Raw genomic sequence first — 20,914 nt, 5'->3', positions numbered from 1 at the left:
ATACCTGGATTACAAGAAGCGAGATAGATACTATACGTTAAACATCTGTAGAGTAGTTGACGATGGCCGAGAGCGTAATTTGGATACGAGTTTGATTGTGACAGGCGTGCGAAAGAGAGACTTTTGGAGAGTTAATGTCGAGAGGTTGACAACTGTGCGGGATCGTTACTGATCAATAAACTTGCAGAGGCAAAGTGAAGATTTGATAAGGTATATTCAGAAAAGAATAGGTGAATGTTGTTGGGTGAGAAGAGTGTGAGTAGAGGTAAAAGTGAGCATTGAGAAGAGACCTGATGTGAGGAAGTTCCCAGGAGTATGACCTGCGTAGTACAGAATGAGGACAAAATGATGAGAAACAATGAAGTATAAGGGGAGTGGGGAGAGGAATGGGAATTAAATTTAAGGGAGTCAGTGTGGATGTGCGCAAAAGATGCTTGTAGGCATGAGATAGAGTTGGGAGGATGGTTTGATGGAAAGGAAGTGGATTGGGATGCATGAAGACGAGTAATAGTGCAATAGAAAAGAGAGTCCTTTGGACAATTTTTGAAGGGAAAAAAAATGCACAAAGAGGGGGAGATGTGTAAAAGAAAGAGACAGGAAGGTCCAGAGAAAGGGTCAAGAGGATGAAAAAAGAGGGCAAAAATGAGAGTTTGGGGTGAGAGAGTATCTTTAACCTATCTAGGGAGAATCTAAAACAATGTTTCTGTAATGAGAGGTAAATAAGTGCGTAAGACAAGGGAGCAAGTGGGAAACTTCAGTGAAGGGCGCAAATGGGGAGGTTAAACAAGTAGTTTGGATGTAGAGAAGGAGAAATAGAGAGTGAAATTTTTGTGAAGGTTTATGTTGAATCGTGAATTGATGATAGAGTGGTCATATATAGGTGTTTTGGTCGAGGCGGTGAGCCAAAGTGAGAGGGGTTATAGTGAAAATAATTCTTTGAGGTAAACCGAGAAGAGATGTAAGAGAAAGCTTTTGCCGAGAAGATGTGAAAAGCCGGCAAAGGCAGCAGGTTTGGATGGTATTGCATGGAATTTATTAAAAAAGGAGTGACCTGTATTGATGTACGGTTGAGTGTGTAAACTGTTATATTAATGTAAGAAGCACACATTTATGGATGTGGTTGCCTGAGGATATATGTCGGTAAAGCGATGACCTCGTGCCATTGTACAAAGGCAAAGGGGATAAGCTGTGAGTGCTCCAATTACAGAGGTATAAGTTTTGTTGTAGGAATTCCTTGCGTAAATATTATATGTGGGAGGGTATTGATTCAGAGGTGAGGCATGTACAGAGTCAATCAATATATGGGAAGGAGCAGTCTTATGTTTCGAGACAGGTATAGGTGCTGTGATGGATCGTGTTTTGCTTTGAAGCATGTTATGATGAGAAATACTTAAAAAGCAAAAGGTATGTATATATTACAGTTATAAGGCTCTTGTAAAGGCATATAGTATAGAGTTGATCGAGATTGCTCCTGTGGAAGGTAATGAAAATAATGTTTGTGGGAGGCAAATAGTTGTTAGATAAGCAGTGAAAAGTTATAAATCATCGATTAAGCATGTGAACGTGTAGGGAAGAGAGAAAGATGATCTTGGATATACTCATAAAATGAGTTTTGCGCGAGCAGGGGTGTGGGAGCAGTCTACCATGGTTGTATAAATTTGTGTATTATGAACATGTGGGTGGATGGTAGAGGGAGGAGATTATGCAAGCGTTATATTATAGAAATAAGGGGGGAAAGCATGAAATGCTGTTGGATGAGGAGTTTGGGTAAGTGAGGTCCGTTTTTGTCGCTGTATGATACAGCGCTGTGTCTTGATATCTGTAAGAAACTGCAGAAGCAGTGAAATGAGTTTGTGGTAAAGTAGTGTGAAAGAAGAAATTTTAAGAGTAAATGGAACTAAAAGCAAGGTTATTACGGTAACAGTAGGTTTGAGGGTCAAGTCCATAGGGAGTTTAGTTGAAGTGGAGAAAAACTGGAGAGGTTGAGAGAACCAGTGTGTTTAGATATTCTTGGAGAGTGATCAGGCAGCGGTATAGGGAACCCATGGAAAGCGACGATGGATCATAGGGTGGGTGAAGGGGCGAAAAATTCCTGGGAGCCTAGAAGAAAGTATGTGGAAGTCGAGAACAGTAATCTCGGTAAATGCAAAAATGTGGTATGGTAAGAAAGGAATAGAGTGGTGACCCACATATGTTGAGTAATAAGGGCTTTGCGAGTCCGTGTGGGCAATGGATAGATTTGTATGCGCAGGAAGGATGTGAATGTGCAAGGAAAAGAATTAAGCGGACATTGTTGGTGGATGATGGTTTGATCGAGTGATTAACGTAAAGTGTCCGAGAGATTGAAGGTAAATAACCAAAAAGAGCGTGGTTGATGAGATGCAGAAGAATGTTGGATCGCTTGAAGTATGGAATGGGCACGATAGTAGGGATAGTGAGTGCGGTGCAAGTAGTATAGACCACGGAGTATATAGATAGTCGGAGGTGGAGGGAGACGAGGGATAAATGGAGACCAAATTGGAGGTGGAAAGACAGGAGTAGAAAAAGAATATTTATGAGAACGGGGTCCTTAAGCCAATCAGGCGGGTGAAAGGAGTGGCAAGTTAATAGCGTGTGACTTGAGGTGAGAGCGATATGTGAGTAAACCGGTTGACGTGCTGTCAGTTGATTGAATCACGGCATGTGAAGCGTCTGGTGTAAACCCGGAAAGCTGTGTCGGTAAGAATCTTTGCGGGTTGTGGACGTATGAATAAACATGTGATAAATGGGGGTAGGGTTGGTCCATTCATTCGACGTTTTCCATGCACTCGTAACCGTCGCAAACGCGGAGACAGCGACAAAGCAAAAAAAAAAAAAAAAAGCACAACATACATATAAATATTATATATAAATAAAAATATATATATAATCTATAGAAAATATAAGAAATATATAGTATATAAATATTATATAAATATAAATATAATATATATATATATATGATATATAAAAATATATATATATATATAATTTATAGACTCTATAATATAATGTCTAGTAGGACTCATGGTGAGGTGCCCTGATGGATTGGCGGAAAATGCGTGACATATGCCAGATAGTTACAAAAGGCCCAGGGGATAAGAGGAGTGCTCAAATTAACAGAGTAGAGAGTTTTGTTGAGTATGTCTGGTAAATATCTGGGCGAGTCATTGATTAAGAGGGTGAAGGCACTGTACATAGCATCAGAATGGGGAAGAGCAGTGTATGTTTCAGAAGTGGAAGAGGATGTGGTGGATCAGCGTGTTGTATCGTCTTTGACGTAATGTAACTGTGAGAAATACTTAAGACAAGAAATGGTTTTTGTATGTAGCAATTATGGGCTCATGTGCGAAAGGCAATATGTAAAAGATCTTCTGATAGAGAGCTCAGTGGAAGGTATTCAGTAAAAAACTAGTGTGTTGGGCGGGCAAGTAGTTTAAAGCAGAGAAACAGTATATATAACGAGGATGAAAGAACATGAGACGTTGTAGGAAAGAGGAACATGTGATTGTTACTCATAGACATATGTAGGTAGCGGTAGGGTGAGTTGAATGATCATCCAATGGTTGTGATAAAATTTGTATATGGAGGTGTTGTATTTAGGGATGGTCAATGAGCAAGCGTATTTGGCAAGAGATGGGCAAGTATGAAGTCTGTTTGGGATAGAAGCTTGGGAATGTTAGAGTCGCAGTATATTGTTCGCTGAAGATACAGCGCAGTGTGCTATTCATGTAGAGAAACTGGCCGAAGACAGGTGACTGAGTTTGGATAAAGTGTGTATAAGAAGAAAGTTAAGAGTAAAAGTGAATAATGAGCAAGGTTATTAGGCAACAGTATGAGTTGAGGTCACGATCAATTGGGAGTGAGTTTAGAATGAGAAAAACTGCGAGGAAGTAGAAGTGCTATTATTAGATATCTGGGTAGTGGATCTGGATCGGATTGAACCATGGAAAGCGGTAATAGGATCATATGGTGGGGAGTAGGGCGAAAATTCTGCGGGCCGTTGAAGAATGATTGGAAGTCGAAAACATTATCTCCGGAAAGCAAAAAAGGGTATGTATGAAGGAATAGTTGGTTCTCAACAATGTTGTATGTTGCGATAGGCTTGGCAATGGATAGCGTTGTGCGCAGGAGGATGGAATGTGCTGGAAATGAGATGGTATTGAGGACAATATGGTGGTGTGAGGTTGATTGATACGAGTGCAGTAAAGCGAGAAAAGGGTAAAGGAGAATGTGGGTAACACAAAGAGGAGCGGGGGTGAGGAGAGCAGACAGAGGGAGATTTATTGACGTGGTATTGGGCACAATGATATATGAGTGAAGGGAAAGATTGGTGACCCAGAGGAAATATTGATCCCCTGATGTGGGAGGGAACGAGAGAAAGAGGAGACCCAAATTGAGGTGAAAGAGAATTGGAGAAGTGCAAAAGATTTGTAGTGATCGGGCCTGAACATGCAGAAGGTGATGAAAGGAGGGCAAGGAATAAGGGACATTGCGGAGGCGATATGTGGTATACCGGGTTGCCTGCTGTCAGTGATAGAATCAAGGCAAGTGAAGCGTCTGGGGTCTAACAACCAATGGAAAGACTGTTGTAGGTATGTCATAGTTTAGCGTAGTGTGGACTAATTGAATATACATGTGTAATGGAGGTGGGTTGTCCATTTCTTCTGTCTGTTTCCTATGCGCTACCTCGCAAACGGCGGAGACAGCGGTGACCAATAGTAATTATAAAAAATAATTATATCCATATGATACAAATAAATATACATGCGGTAACAAACCTTTCACTGCTTCTAACACTTGCCTCCCACAACCATACTATTCTAGATTACCTTCCCACAGAGCATCCTAACGAACGTCTATCATAAGCCTTCTCCAGATCCATAAAAGCTACCTTACAAATCCATTTGATTTTTTAAGTAGAGAATTTCTCACATACAATTCTCAATGCAAACACAACTCCACACATTCTCTACCACTTATGAAACCACAACTGTGCTCTTGCCCTAATCTGATGCACTGAACAAGCCTTCCACCCTCACAATCAATACCCTCCCCTTCCAATTTAACCAGGAACTACTCACAAACTTTATACTCAGTAATTTGAGCTTCACTCTTATCCCCTAGCCCCTTTGTAAAATCGCACTATGACACGGCATTCCGCAATCCTCAGCAACTCACATGAAACATAAATACATAAAATAACTCACCAAACCAGTCAACAATATCATGTGGTCACCCCCTTTTCTTAATAAATCCACCGCAATCCATCGAAAACCTGCTGCATTGCATGCTACATCTATCCCGCAAGAGCTTTACAACCTCATCTCTGTTCATCAAATCAATTTTCCCTAAACGACCTGGCCTACTAACATTTTTGATTTGCACACAAACGTCGACCAAAATACCCTATACTAGCACTCTATCACAAACTCATTCACACAAACCTCAAGATAAGCATTCTCAGCACCTACCTCAAATTCACCAGTACTTGTTGTACACCGTCCCCATTAGACCCCCTTTCACTGAAGTTATAACATTAGGAGGCTCGCCGTTAGTCTTTACGCACTTATTACCTCCTTCAAAACATCTATTTATTCTCCCTAAAATATAATGAAACTGCTCACAAACAAGCAATTAACAACTTCATCACTCTCATCGCTCCCCCGACTCTCGTCTCATCTTCCTATCAACTTCCGATGCTCGAGGGAGCACAAATAAACGATCCTCAGCTCACGGACGGGTCTCTGTCCAAGAACAGGACTCTCTCAACAACAACTACAATTCATACATTTGCCCCTCTTTTCCCCTCTCCTTACTCCCTTTCTCTTGACCTCCTGTCTCATTCTTTTATATATCTCCCACTCATTTGCATTTTTCCCCGCAAAAATCGTCCAAAAGCCTCTCTCTTCTCTTTCACTAACAATCTTACTTCTTCATCCCACCACTCACTACCCTTTCTAATCAACCCACCTCCCACGTTTCTCATGCACAAGCATCTTTTGCGCAAGCCATCACTGCTTCCCTAAATGCATCCCACTCCTCCCCCACTCCCCTTACCTACTTTGTTCTCACCTTTTTACATTCTGCACTCAGTCTCTCCTGGTACTTCCTCAGACAAGTCTCCTTCCCAAGCTCACTTCCTCTCACCACCCTCTTCACCCCAACATTCACTCTTCTTTTCAGAAAACCCCTACAAATCTTAACCTTCGCCTCCACAAGATAATGATCAGACATCTCTCCAGTTGCGCCAGTTGGAAGTCGAGAACATTATCTCCGAAAGCAAAGATGGCTATGTTTGAAAGAGTAGTGGTCCAACAATGTTGTATGGTTGCGAGGCGTGGGCTCTGGATAGAGTTGTGCGCAGGAGGGTTAATGTGCTAGAAATGAGATGTTTGAGGACAATATGTGGTGTGAGGTGGTTTGATCGAGTAAGTAATAATAGGGTAAGAGAGATGCGTGGAAAAAAAGGAGCGTGGTTGAGAGAGCAGAAGAGGGTGTTTTAAAATGGTTTGGGCACATGGAGAGAATGAGTGAGGAATGATTGACCAAGAGGATATATGTGTCGGATGTGGAGGGAACGAGAAGTGGGAGACCAAATTCGAGGTGGAAAGATAGAGTGAAAAAGATTTTGAATGATCGGGGCCTGAACTTGCAGGAGGGTGAAAGGCGGGCAAGGAATAGAGTGAATTGGATCGATGTGGTATACCGGGGTCGACGTGCTGTCAATGGATTGATTCAGGGCATGTGAAGCGTCTGGGATAAACCATGGAGAGTTCTGTGGGGCCTGGATGCGGAAAGGGAGCTGTGGTTTCGGGCGTTATTGCATGACAGCTAGAGACTGAGTGTGAACGAATGGGGCCTTTGTTGTCTTTTCCTAGCGCTACCTCGCACACATGAGGGGGGAGGGGGATGTTATTCCATGTGTGGCGAGGTCGCGATGGGAATTATTAAAGGCAGACAGTGTGAATTGTGTGCATGTATATATATGTAGGTGTCTGTGTGTGTACATATATTTGTACATTGAGATTCATGGGTATGTATATTTGCGTGTGTGGACGTGTATGTATATACATGTGTATGGGGGTGGGTTGGGCCATCTCTTTAGTCTGTTTCCTTGCGCTCCCTCGTAAACGCGGGAGACAGCGACAAAGCAAAATAGATGTATATATATATATATATATATATATATATATATATATATATATATATATATATATATATATATATATATATATATATATATATATATATATTCCTAATCTATGTTTATATAGAGGCCTAGTCAATCTTCATGTAGATTCTTAGTATTTGTTCATACCGAATTCTAATCTATGTTCATATAGTGTCCTAGTCTATGTTCAGATAGAGTCGTAGTCTATATTCATATAGAATCCTAGTCTCTGTTCATATAGAGTCCTAGTCCATGCTCATATAAAGTCCTAGTTTATGTTCATACGTAGTCTTATTCTATATTCATATCGGGTCCTAGTCTATGTTCATATTTAATCCTAGTCTATTTTCATGTAGAGTTATAGTCTCTGTTCATATAGAATCCTGGTGTATGTTCATATAGAGTCCTAGTCCATGTTCACAGAGAGTCTTAGTCTATGTTCATACAGATTCCTGGTCTATGTTCATGTAGAGTCCTAGTATAGAGTGCTAATCTATGTTCATATAGAGTACTAATCTATGTTCATATAAAGTCTTAGTCTATGTTCATATAGAGTCCTAGTCTATATTCATATAGAGTACTAGTCTATGTTTATAAAGATTCCCAGTTCATGTTCATACATAATTCTAGTCTATGTTTATACATAGTCCTAATGTATGCTCATATGAAGTCCTCATCTATGTTCATATAGAGTCCTAGTCTAATTTCATGTAGAGCCCTTGTCTATGTTCGTATAAAGTTCAAGCCTATATTTATATAGAATCCTAGTCTATGTTCGTACAGAGTCCTAGTTAATGTTTATATAGAGTCCTTTTCTATGTTCATTTAGAGTCCTAATGTATGTTTGTATAGAGTCCTAGTCAATTTTCATATAGTGTTAGTCTATGTTCATACCGAGTCCTTAGTCTATGTTCATATAGTTTTCGCGTCTATGTTCAGATAGAGTCGTAGCCTATGTTCATATAAAATCCTAGTCTATGTTCATATAGAGTCCTAGTCCATGTTCATATAGAGTCCTAGTTTATGTTCATACATAGTCCTAGTCTATAATCATATCAAGTCCTAGTCAATGTTCATATTGAGTCCTAGTCTATATTCGTATAGATTCCTTGTCTCTGTTCATATAGAATCCTGGTCTATGTTCATATAGAGTAATAGTCCATGTTCACATAGAGTCCTAGTCTATGTTCATACAGAGTCCTGGTCTACGTTCATGTAGAGTCCTTGTCTCTGTTCAAATAGAGTTCTGTTCTATGTTCACATAGAGTCCTAGTCTATGTTCATGTAGAATCCCAGTCTATGTTCGTTTAGAGTCCTAGTCTATGTTCATAGAGTCCTAGTCTATGTTCATATAGCGTCCTAGTCTATGTTTATATAGAGTCCTAGTCTATGTTCATATAGAGTTCTAATCTATGTTCATATAAATTCCTAGTCTATGTTCATATAGAGCCCTAGTCTATATTCATATAGAGTACTAGTCTATGTTCATAAAGATTCCCAGTTCATGTTCATACAGAGTTCTAGTCTATGTTTATACAGAGTCTTAATCTATGTTCATGTGAAGTACTCCTTTATGTACATATAGAGTCCTAGTCTATGTTCATGTAGAGTCTTAGTCTAAGTTCGTATAAAGTTCAAGCCTATATTCATATACAGTCCTAGTCTATGTTCATACAGAGTCCTAGTCTATATTTATATAGAGTCCTACTCCATGTTCATATAGAGTCCTAGTCTATGTTTATATAGAGTCCTAGTCAATTTTCATGTAGAGTCTTAGTCTATGTTTCATACCGAATCCTAGTCTATGTTCATATAGTTTCCTAGTATCTATGTTTAGATAGAGTCCTAGTCTATGTTCATATAGAGTTCTAATCTGTGTTCACGTAGTGTCTTAATCTATGTTCATATAGAGTCCTAATATATGTTCATATAGAATCCTAGTCTATTTTCCCACAGAGTCAGTCTGTGTTCATGTAGGGTCTTAGTCTATGTTCATATAGGGTCCTAGTCTATGTTCATGCAGAATATTAGTCTATTTTCATGTAGAGTCATAGTCTGTTCATACAGACTCCTAGTCTATGTTCATATGGAGTCCTAGTCTATGTTCATATAGAGTCCTAATCTATGTTCATATAGAATCCTGGTCTGCTTTCATGTAGAATCTTAGTCTATATTCATACGGAGTTCTAGTCTATGTTCATATAGAGTCCTAGTCTATGTTCATAAAGAGTTCTAGTCTACATTCATGCAGAATCCTAGTCTATGTTCATATAGAGTCCTTATCCATGTTCATATAGAGTCTTGGTCTATGTTCATGTTGAGTCCCAGTCTATGTTCATATAGAATCCTAATCTATTTTCATACAGAGTCCTAGTCTATGTCATATAGAGTACTAGTCTATGTTCATATATAGTCCTAGTCAATGTTAATATAGAGTCCTAGTCAAAGTTAATATAGAGTCCTAGTCTATGTTCATATATGATACTAATCTATGTTCATATAGAGTGCTAATCTATGTTCATATAAAGTCCTAGTCTATGTTCATATAGAGTTCTAGTCTATATTCATATAGTGCACTTGTCTATGTTTATAAAGATTCCCAATTTATTTTCATACAGTGTTCTAGTCTATGTTTATATATAATCCTAATCTATGTTTATATGAAGTCCTCGTCTATGTTCATATAGAGTACTAGTCTATGTTCATGTAGGGTCCTTTTCTATATTCGTATAAAGTTCAAGCCTATATTCATATAGAGTCCTAGTCTATGTTCATACGGAGTCCTAGTCTATGTATATAGAGAGTCCTAATCTTTGTTCATATAGAGTCCTAGTCTATGTTTATATCGAGTCATAGTCAATTTTCATGTAGAGTCTTAGTCTTTCTTCATACCGAATCCTAGTCTATGTTCATATAGTGTCCTAGTATATGTTCAGATAGAGTCGTAGTTTATATTCATATAGAATCCTAGTCTCTTTTCATATAGAGTCTTAGTCCATGTTCATATAGAGTCCTAGTTTATGTTCACACAAAGTCCTAGTCTATATTCATATCGAATCCTAGTCTATGTTCATATTGAGTTCTAGTCTATTTTCATATAGAGTCCTAGTCTCTGTTCATATAGAATCCTAGGTATGTTCATATAAAGTCCTAGTCCATGTTCACATAGAGTCCTGGTCTATGTTCATACAGAGTCCTGGTCTATGTTCATGTAGAGTGTTAGTCTATGTTCACATAGAGTTCCGTTGTATGTTCACATAGAGTCCTAGTCTATGTTCATGTAGATTGCTAGTCTATGTTCGTTTAGAGTCCTAGTCTATGTTCATATAGAGTCCTAGTCTATGTTCATATAGACTCCTAGTCAATGTTCCTAGTCAGTGTTAATATAGTGTCCTGTCTATGTTCATACAGAGTGCTAATATATGTTCATATAGAGTACTAATCTATGTTCATATAAAGTCCTAGTCTATGTTCATTTAGAGTCCTAGTCTATATTCATATAGAGTACTAGTCTATGCTCATAAAGAATCCTAGTTCATGTTCACACAGAGTTCTAGTCTATGTTTATACATTGTCGTAATTTATGTTCATATGAAGTCCTCGTCTACGTTCATATAGAGTCCTAGTCTATGTTCATGTAGAGACCTAGTCTATGTTCGTATAAGGTTCAAGCCTATATTCATATACAGTCCTAGTCTATGTTCATACAGAGTCCTAGTCTATGTTTATATAGAGTCCTAGTCAATTTTCATGTAGAATCTTGGTCTACGTTCATACTGAATCCGAGTCTATGTTCATATAGTTTCCTAGTCTATGATCAGATGGAGTCGTAGTCTATGCTCATATAGAATCCTAGTGTATGTTCATATAGAGTCCTAGTCCATGTTCATATAGAGTCCTAGTTTATGTTCATACAGAGTCCTAGTCTATATTCATATCGATCCTAGTTTATGTTCATATTGATTCCAAATCTATTTTCGTATAGAGTCCTAGTCTATGTTCGTATAGAATCCTGGTCTATGTTCATATAGAGTCCTTGTCTATGTTCACATAAAGTCCTCGTCTATGTTCATACAGAGTCCTGGTCTATGTTCCTGTAGAGTCCTAGTCTGTGTTCATTTAGAGTTCTATTCTAGGTTCACATAGAGCCCTAGTCTATGTTCATGTAGAATCCTAGTCCATGTTCGTTTAGATTCCTAGTCTATGTTCATATAGAGTCCTAGTTATGTCCATATAGAGTCCTAGTCTATGTCCATACAGAGGCCTAGTCTATGTTCATATAGAGTCTTAGTCTATATTCATCTAGACTCATAGTGTATGTTTAGATAGTGTCCTAGTCAATGTTCATATAGAGTCCTAGTCTATGTTGATATAGAGTTCTAATCTGTGTTCACATAGTTCCTTAATCTATGTTCATATAGAGTCCTAATATATGTTCATATAGAATCCTAGTCTATATTCATACAGAGTCTTAGTCTATGTTCATGTAGAGTCCTAGTCTATGTTCATATAGGGTCCTAGTCTATGTTCATGCAGAATCTTAGTCTATTTTCATGTAGAGTCATAGTCTGTTCATACAGAATCCTAGTCTATGTTCATATAGAGTCCTAGTCTATGTTCATATAGAGTTCTGGTCTGTTTTCATATAGAGTCCTAGTCTATATTCATACGGAGTCCTAGTCTATGTTCATATAGAGTCCTAGTCTATGTTCAAATAGAGTCCTAGTCGATGTTCATATAGAGTCCTAGTCTACTTTCATACAGAATCCTAGTCGATGTTCATATAGAGTCCTAGTCTATGTTCGTACAGAGTCCTAATCTATGTTCATCAGGTACAGAGCATAATCTGTATTTGAAGTGTTTTGGATCTTGGGGACTCGCATCTTGCCACGTGTATCTGAACACTAAGCATATTCTAGCAATTACAATATCACATTATCTTTTATGTGTTTGGTGCCATCCATGCTTCTTTACCCTATGACTGTAGTAAACAATACTAAACCATTTGGTCTTTCATAATCTCTCATGAGGTTTTATTCCTCGAGGGCAAATGCGGCTTGGCCAGGAAGGACTGTGCCTTTACTTAGGCCCAGTTTGATGTTGGAGTTAAGAGCAAACAGGCGTCATTAGCGAGATTGTTTATATGATCTTGACGCTTACAAACAAATTGTATTAATTTACGTTTACGGTGTACTGTAAAATCACAATGCGATGGTCATTATTTCCGTAGAGTTTATCGTCTTAAAAGAGTGTGGGTCGATGTGCCCGGATACCTTGAATGCCCGGCTGGAAAGGTGCTACCCTAAGGCCAAGGAATGGCTGACCCACCTATGGTTTACGACCATGGAACTTGTCTTCGTCTTGACCTTTTACGCGTCAAGCAAGGTTTAGGATGATACTAGTCTACCCACTACATCTACAGCGCTGAAGATAAAAAACAATCCGACTTATGAACTTTCTCAGTCTGATTTTATAACATGAGCCACCTTCTCCAGGCCGCACTCTTGGTACTCATACTCTCATGTGTATACGTTACTCAGGTTACGTATCTCAAGACCTTGCAGCTTATGCGCCCTCATGACTCAGGTTATATCTCATGAGATCTGGCAGCTACTGTGCCTTCACTACTCAGGTTACGTTTCCCGAGACCTAGCAGCTGATGCCTTCATTACTCAGGTTACTTCTGCCAAGATGTGGCAGCTTGTGTGCAGTCATTACTGAGGTTATGTCTCCCGAGACGTGCAAGCAAGTGTACCCTCATCATTCAGGTTACTTCTCCTGGGACCTGGCAGCTTGTGTGCCTTCATTACTAGGGTTACTTCTTCCGAGAGCTGGCAGCTTGCATACCTTCATTACTCAGGTTACCCATCCCGAGACCTAACAGCTTGTATACCTTCATTACTTAGGGTATGTCGCCCGAGACCTGGCAGCTTGGTGTACTTTCATCATTCAGGTTACGTCCCATAAGACTTGGCAGCAGGTGTACCCTCATTACTCAGGTTACTTCAACCGAGACATGGCAGCTTCTGTGCTTTAATTACTCAGGTTACGTCTACTGAGACCTGGCAGCTGATGCCTTCTTTACTCAGGTTACGTCTAAAGCGAACTGGCAGCTTATGTTCCCCCATTACTCAAGTTACATCTCCCTGGATCAGGCAGCTTGTAAACCTTTATTTCTCAGATTACGTCTCCGAGACCTGGAATCTTGTTTGCTCTCATTACTCAGGTTCCGTCTCCCAGGAGCTGTTAGCCTGTGTGCCTTTAATACTCAGTTTACTTGTCCTGAGACCTACCTGTTTCTGCACCTTCATTACTCATGGTAGTATCCCGGATCTGGGAACGTTTTGTCTTCATTGTTCAGGTTGTGTATCCCGAGACTTGGCAGCTTGTGTGTCCTCAATACTCAGGTTACGGCTGTCGAGAATTGGCAGCTTTCGTGCCTTCATTATTCAGGTTACGTTTACCAAGACCTTGTAACTTGTGTTCCCTCATTATTCAGGTTACGTCTCCCGGGACTGGGCAGCTTTTGTGTCCAAATTACTCAGGTTACGTCTCCCTGTGCCTAGCAGCATGTTTACCTTCATTACTGAGGTTTCGTCCACCAAAACCAGGCATCTTGTGTGCGCTCATTACTCAGGTTACGTCTCCCGGTACTGGGCAGCTTTTGCGCCCTCATTACTCATGTTACATCTGGCAGCTTGTGTGCTCTTTACTCAGGGTATGTCTTCCGAAACCTGACATCTTGTATGCCTTCAATACTCAGGTCATTTATCTCAAGATCTGGCAGGTTGTCTACATTCATTACTCAGGTTACGTCTCGTTATTCCTGACAGTATGTTTGCCCTCTTTACTCAGGTTACGTTTCCCGAGACCTAGCAGCTTGTATTACCTTCATTACCTGGTTACTTTTCCAGAGAACTGGCTGTTTATATGCATTCATTACTGAGGTTACTTCTCCCGAGACTTGGTAGCTTGTATGTCTTCATTACTCAGGATACGTCTCCGGAGATCTGGCAGCTTGTGTGACCTCAGTAAACAGGCTACTTCTCCCGACACCTGGCAACTTTCTACCTTCACTACTAAGGTTAACTTCATTTCTCAGGTCATGTCTCCCGAGACCTGGCAGCTTGTTTGCCCTCTTTACTGCTATTACGTGTCCCGAGATCTGTCAGCTCGTGTGCCTTCGCCCGAGACCTGGCAGCTTCTGTGCCTTAACTACTCAGGTTACTTCTGAGACCTGGCAGGTTATATGTCTATACTCTTCAATTTACATCTCCCGATATCTGGCAGCTTGTCTTCCTTCGGGACTAAGGTTATGTCTTCTGAGACCTGGCAGCTTGTATGTCCTCACTGCTCAGGTTATGTGTCCCGAGACCTAACGACTTCAGTACCTTCATTACTCATGTTACGTCCCCCGGAACCTGGAAGCTTATGCGCCTTCATTACCCATGTTATGTGTCCTGAGACCTGGCAGCTTCTTTGCCTTCGATACTTAGATTGCATCTCCCGAGACCAGGAAACACATGTTCCCTCGTTACTCAGGTTACGTTTCAAAGGACCTGTCAGTTTGTGTGCCTTTATTAATCAGATTATGTGTCCTGAGACCCGGCAGTTTTTATACCTTCATTACTCAGGTTATGTTTCCCGGTACCTGGTAGCTTGTGTGCCTTTATTACTCAGGTTACGTCTCCCGAGACCTGGCAGCTTGTTCGATCTCAGTACTGAAGTTACTTCTCCCGAGACCTGGCAGCTTTTGTACTTTCATTACTCAGGTCACGTCTTCCGAGACCTGGAAGCTTCTTTGTCCTCAGTCCTCAGGTTACTTGTATGGGGACCTGACAGCTCACGTGCCTTCGATACTCAGGTTACGTGTCCCAAGACCTGGAAGCTTTCATATCTTCATCACTCCGGTTACATCCCCTGGGACCTGCCAGCTTGTGTGCCTTCACTACTTTGGTGACTTCGTCCGAGACCTAGCAGCTTGTTTGCCTTCGCTATTCAGGTTACTTCTCAAGAGACCTTGCAGCTTGTATGCATTTACCACTCAGTTTACGTGCCTATATTACTCAGGTTACATCATCCGAGCTTGGCAGCATGTGTGCCCTCATTTCTCAGGTTACATCTCCCAAAACCTGGTAACTTGTGTTCCTCCATTCCACAGGTTAAGTCTTCAGGGACGTAGTAGCGTGTATGCCTTCATTATTCTGGTGACTTCTGTCGAAAATTAGCAAAAAAAGAGGTCTCGGGAGACGTTAATGAGACTTGGGGAGAAGAATAAAGACATGTATTGAAATGAGGTAAATAACGTGCGTAAGAAGAGAAAACGAATGGGAATATCGGTGAAGGTGGCAAGGGCCAAGGTGATAACAGGTAGTGATAAAGTAGGAGAGATGGAGTGAGTATTATGAAGATTTTTGAACGTATTTGATGATACAGTGGCAGATGCAGGGTGTTTTGGTCGGGTTGATGTGCAAAGTGAGAGAGTCAGGGAGAGTGGATTGATGAAGAGAGATGTTAAGGCCTTGCCGAAGATGAAATCCAGCTAGGTGGAAGGTTTGAATGGTAATGCATTTGAATAGATTAAGAAAGAGGGTGACTGCGATGTTGACTGATTGCTAAAGATATTCAGTGTATGTATGGATCAAAATGAAGTGCTTGAGGACATGGTGGAATGCATGTATAGTGTCGTTGTATAAAGCCAAAGGGGAAAAAATGTGAGTGGTCAAACTACGAAGACATACGTTTGTTGATTATTCCTTGGAAAACTGTATGGGAGGGTATTGACTGAGAGGGTGACGTCATATACAGAGCATGAGATTCGGGAGGAGCAGTGTGGTTTCAGAAGTGATAGAGGATGTGTGGATCAGGTGTTTGCTTTGAATTATGTCTGGGAAATACCTAGAAAAAAAGATGGATTTGTATGTGGCATTTATGGACCTGGAGAAGGCATGTGATAGTATTGATAGAAATGCTTTGGGGAAAGTCTTAAGAAGATACGGTGTGAGAGATAAGTTGCTAGAAGAAGCGAGAAGTTTTTATGAAGGGAGTAAGACATGTGTACGAGTAGGGAGGGAGGAGAGTGATTGGTTCCTAGTAAAGGGCGGATTGTGGAAGGTGTGTGAAGTCCCCCATGGTTGTTTAATATGTTTACCGATGGGGAGGTTAGGGAGGTAAATGCAAGAATTTTGGAGAGAGAGGCGAGTATGCAGTTAGTTGAGGATGAGAAACCCTGGAAGTGAGTCATTTGTTGTTCATCAATAAAACAGCACTGCAAAAATTGGTAACTGATTTTGGAAGTGTGTAAAAGGAGAAATGTCAGAGTAAGTGTGAATTCGAGCAACGTTATTAGGTTCAGCAGGGTTAAGGGACAAGTTAACTGAGAAGTGAGTTTGGATGGAGAAAAATTGGAGGAAGTGAAGTGTTTTAGAAATTTTGGAGTGGACTAAGCAGCGAATGGAACCATGAAAAGTGGAACTGAATCATAGGGTGGGGGAGGAGACGACGGTTCTGAGTGTAATGGTGACACCTAAAAACTGATTGTGAACGAATGTGGTCTTTTTCTCTATTTTTCTGGTGCTACTTCGCTGACGCAGGAGGTAGCCATACAGTTCCCTGTGGGGCAGTGTGATACCGATGATGATAGATGAAAGAAAATGAGTATGAATATGTACATGTGTACATATGAATATAGTTATGGTTATGGTTATATATATATATGGTTATATATATATATATATATATATATATATATATATATATATATATATATATATATATATATATATATATATATATATATATATATATATATATATATATATATATTACTTTGTCGCTGTCTCCCGCGTTTGCGAGGTAGCGCAAGGAAACAGACGAAAGAAATGGCCCAAACCACCCACATACACATGTATATACATACACGTCCACACATGCAAATATACATACCTATACTTCTCAATGTACATATACACACACACACACACACACACACACACAGACACACACACACACACACACACACACACACACACACACACACACACACACACACACATACATATATACACATGCACACAATTCACACTATCTGCCTTTATTCATTTCCATCGCCACCTCGCCACATATGGAATAACATCCACCTCCCCCCTCATGTGTGCGAGGTAGCGCTAGGAAAAGACAACAAAGGCCCCATTCGTTCACACTCAGTCTCTAGCTGTCATGCAGTAATGCCCGAAACAACAGCTCCCTTTCCACATCCAAGCCCCACACAACTTTCCATGGTTTACACCAGACGCTTCACATGCCCTCATTCACTCCATTGACAGCACGTCGACCCCGATATACCACTTCGATCCAATTCATTCTATTCCTTGCCCGCCTTTCACCCTCCTGCATGTTCAGGCCCCGATCACTCAAAATCTTTTTCACTCCATCCTTCCACCTCGAATTTGGTCTCCCACTTCTCCTCGTTCCCTCCACCTCCGACACATATCCTCTTGGTCAATATTTCCTCACTCATTCTCTCCATGTGCCTGAAACATTTCAAAACACCCTCTTCAGCTCTCTCAACGACGCTCTTTTTATTTCCACACATCTCTCTTACCCTTACGTTACTTACTCGATCAAACCACCTCACACCACACATTGTCCTCAAACATCTCCTTTCCAGCACATCCATCCTCCTGCGCACAACTCTATCTATAGCCCACGCCTCGCAACCATACAACATTGTTGGAACCACTATTCCTTCAAACATACCCATTTTTGCTTTCCGAGATAATGTTCTCGACTTCCACACATTCTTCAAGGCTCCTAGGATTTTCGCCCCCTCCCCCACCCTATGATCCACTTCCGCTTCCATGGTTCCATCCGCTGCCAGATCCACTCCCAGATATCTAAAACACTTTACTTCCTCCAGTTTTTCTCCATTCAAACTTACCTCCCAATTGACTTGACCCTCAACCCTACTGTACCTAATAACCTTGCTCTTATTCACATTTACTCTTAACTTTCTTCTTTCACACACTTTACCAAACTCAGTCACCAGCTTCTGCAGTTTCTCACATGAATCAACCACCAGCGCTGTATCATCAGCGAACAACAACTGACTCACTTCCCAAGCTCTCTCATCCCCAACAGACTTCATACTTGCCCCTCTTTCCAAAAATCTTGCATTCACCTCCCTAACAACCCCATCCATAAACAAATTAAACAACCATGGAGACATCACACACCCCTGCCGCAAACCTACATTCACTGAGAACCAATCACTTTCCTCTCTTCCTACACGTACACATGCCTTACATCCTCGATAAAAACTTTTCACTGCTTCTAACAACTTGCCTCCCACACCATATATTCTTAATACCTTCCACAGAGCATCTCTATCAACTCTGTCATATGCCTTCTCCAGATCCATAAATGCTACACACAAACCCATTTGCTTTTCTAAGTATTTCTCACATACATTCTTCAAAGCAAACACCTGATCCACACATCCTCTACCACTTCTGAAACCACACTGCTCTTCCCCAATCTGATGCTCTGTACATGCCTTCACCCTCTCCTTGTATTTTTCAACTTTCTAAAATGGGAAACAGATATATATATATATATATATATATATATATATATATATATATATATATATATATATATATATATATATATATATATATATATATATATGTATATATATATATATATATATATATATATATATATATATATATATATATATATATATATATATATATATATATATATATATATATATATATATATATATATGTATATATATATATATATATATATATATATATATATATATATATATATATATATATATATATATATATAAAGTAAAGTCAGGGGTTAGTGAGAAGACAAGAGCAAGGGAAGGAGTAGCAATACTCCTGAAACAGGAGTTGTGGGAGTATGTGATAGAATGTAAGAAAGTAAATTCTCGATTAATATGGGTAAAACTGAAAGTTGATGGAGAGAGGTGGGTGATTATTGGTGCATATGCACCTGGGCATGAGAAGAAAGATCATGAGAGGCAAGTGTTTTGGGAGCAGCTGAATGAGTGTGTTAGTGGTTTTGATGCACGAGACCGGGTTATAGTGATGGGTGATTTGAATGCAAAGGTGAGTAATGTGGCAGTTGAGGGAATAAGTGGTATATAAGGGGTGTTCAGTGTTGTAAATAGAAATGGTGAAGAGCTTGTAGATTTATGTGCTGAAAAAGGACTTATGATTGGGAATACCTGGTTTAAAAAGCGAGATATACATAAGTATACTTATGTAAGTAGGAGAGATGGCCAGAGAGCGTTATTGGATTACGTGTTAATTGACAGGCGCGCGAAAGAGAGACTTTTGGATGTTAATGTGCTGAGAGGTGCAACTGGAGGGATGTCTGATCATTATCTTGTGGAGGCTAAGGTGAAGATTTGTATGGGTTTTCAGAAAAGAAGAGTGAAGGTTGGGGTGAAGAGGGTAGTGAGAGTAAGTGAGCTTGGGAAGGAGACTTGTGTGAGGAAGTACCAGGAGAGACTGAGTACAGAATGGAAAAAAGTGAGGACAATGGAAGTAAGGGGAGTGGGGGAGGAATGAGATGTATTTAGGGAATCAGTGATGGATTGCGCAAAAGATGCTTGTGGCATGAGAAGAGTGGGAGGTGGGTTGATTAGAAAGGGTAGTGAGTGGTGGGATGAAGAAGTAAGAGTATTAGTGAAAGAGAAGAGAGAGGCATTTGGACGATTTTTGCAGGGAAAAAATGAAATTGAGTGGGAGATGTATAAAAGAAAGAGACAGGAGGTCAAGAGAAAGGTGCAAGAGGTGAAAAAAAGGGCAAATGAGAGTTGGGGTGAGAGAGTATCATTAAATTTTAGGGAGAATAAAAAGATGTTCTGGAAGGAGGTAAATAAAGTGCGTAAGACAAGGGAGCAAATGGGAACTTCAGTGAAGGGCGCAAATGGGGAGGTGATAACAAGTAGTGGTGATGTGAGAGGGAGATGGAGTGAGTATTTTGAAGGTTTGTTGAATGTGTTTGATGATAGAGTGGCAGATATAGGGTGTTTTGGTCGAGGTGGTGTGCAAAGTGAGAGGGTTAGGGAAAATGATTTGGTAAACAGAGAAGAGGTAGTAAAAGCTTTGCGGAAGATGAAAGCCGGCGAGGCAGCAGGTTTGGATGGTATTGCAGTGGAATTTATTAAAAAAGGGGGTGACTGTATTGTTGACTGGTTGGTAAGGTTATTTAATGTATGTATGACTCATGGTGAGGTGCCTGAGGATTGGCGGAATGCGTGAATAGTGCCATTGTACAAAGGCAAAGGGGATAAGAGTGAGTGCTCAAATTACAGAGGTATAAGTTTGTTGAGTATTCCTGGTAAATTATATGGGAGGATATTGATTGAGAGGGTGAAGGCATGTACAGAGCATCAGATTGGGGAAGAGCAGTGTGGTTTCAGAAGTGGTAGAGGATGTGTGTATCAGGTGTTTGCTTTGAAGAATGTATGTGAGAAATACTTAGAAAAGCAAATGGATTTGTATGTAGCATTTATGGATCTGGAGAAGGCATATGATAGAGTTGATAGAGATGCTCCGTGGAAGGTATTAAGAATATATGGTGTGGGAGGCAAGTTGTTAGAAGCAGTGAAAAGTTTTTATCGAGGATGTAAGGCATGTGTACGTGTAGGAAGAGAGGAAAGTGATTGGTTCTCAG

Source organism: Panulirus ornatus, chromosome 10 (assembly GCF_036320965.1).
Source record: "Panulirus ornatus isolate Po-2019 chromosome 10, ASM3632096v1, whole genome shotgun sequence".
In the NCBI taxonomy this organism is placed as follows: domain Eukaryota; kingdom Metazoa; phylum Arthropoda; class Malacostraca; order Decapoda; family Palinuridae; genus Panulirus; species Panulirus ornatus.
This window is presented reverse-complemented; position numbering follows the sequence as displayed.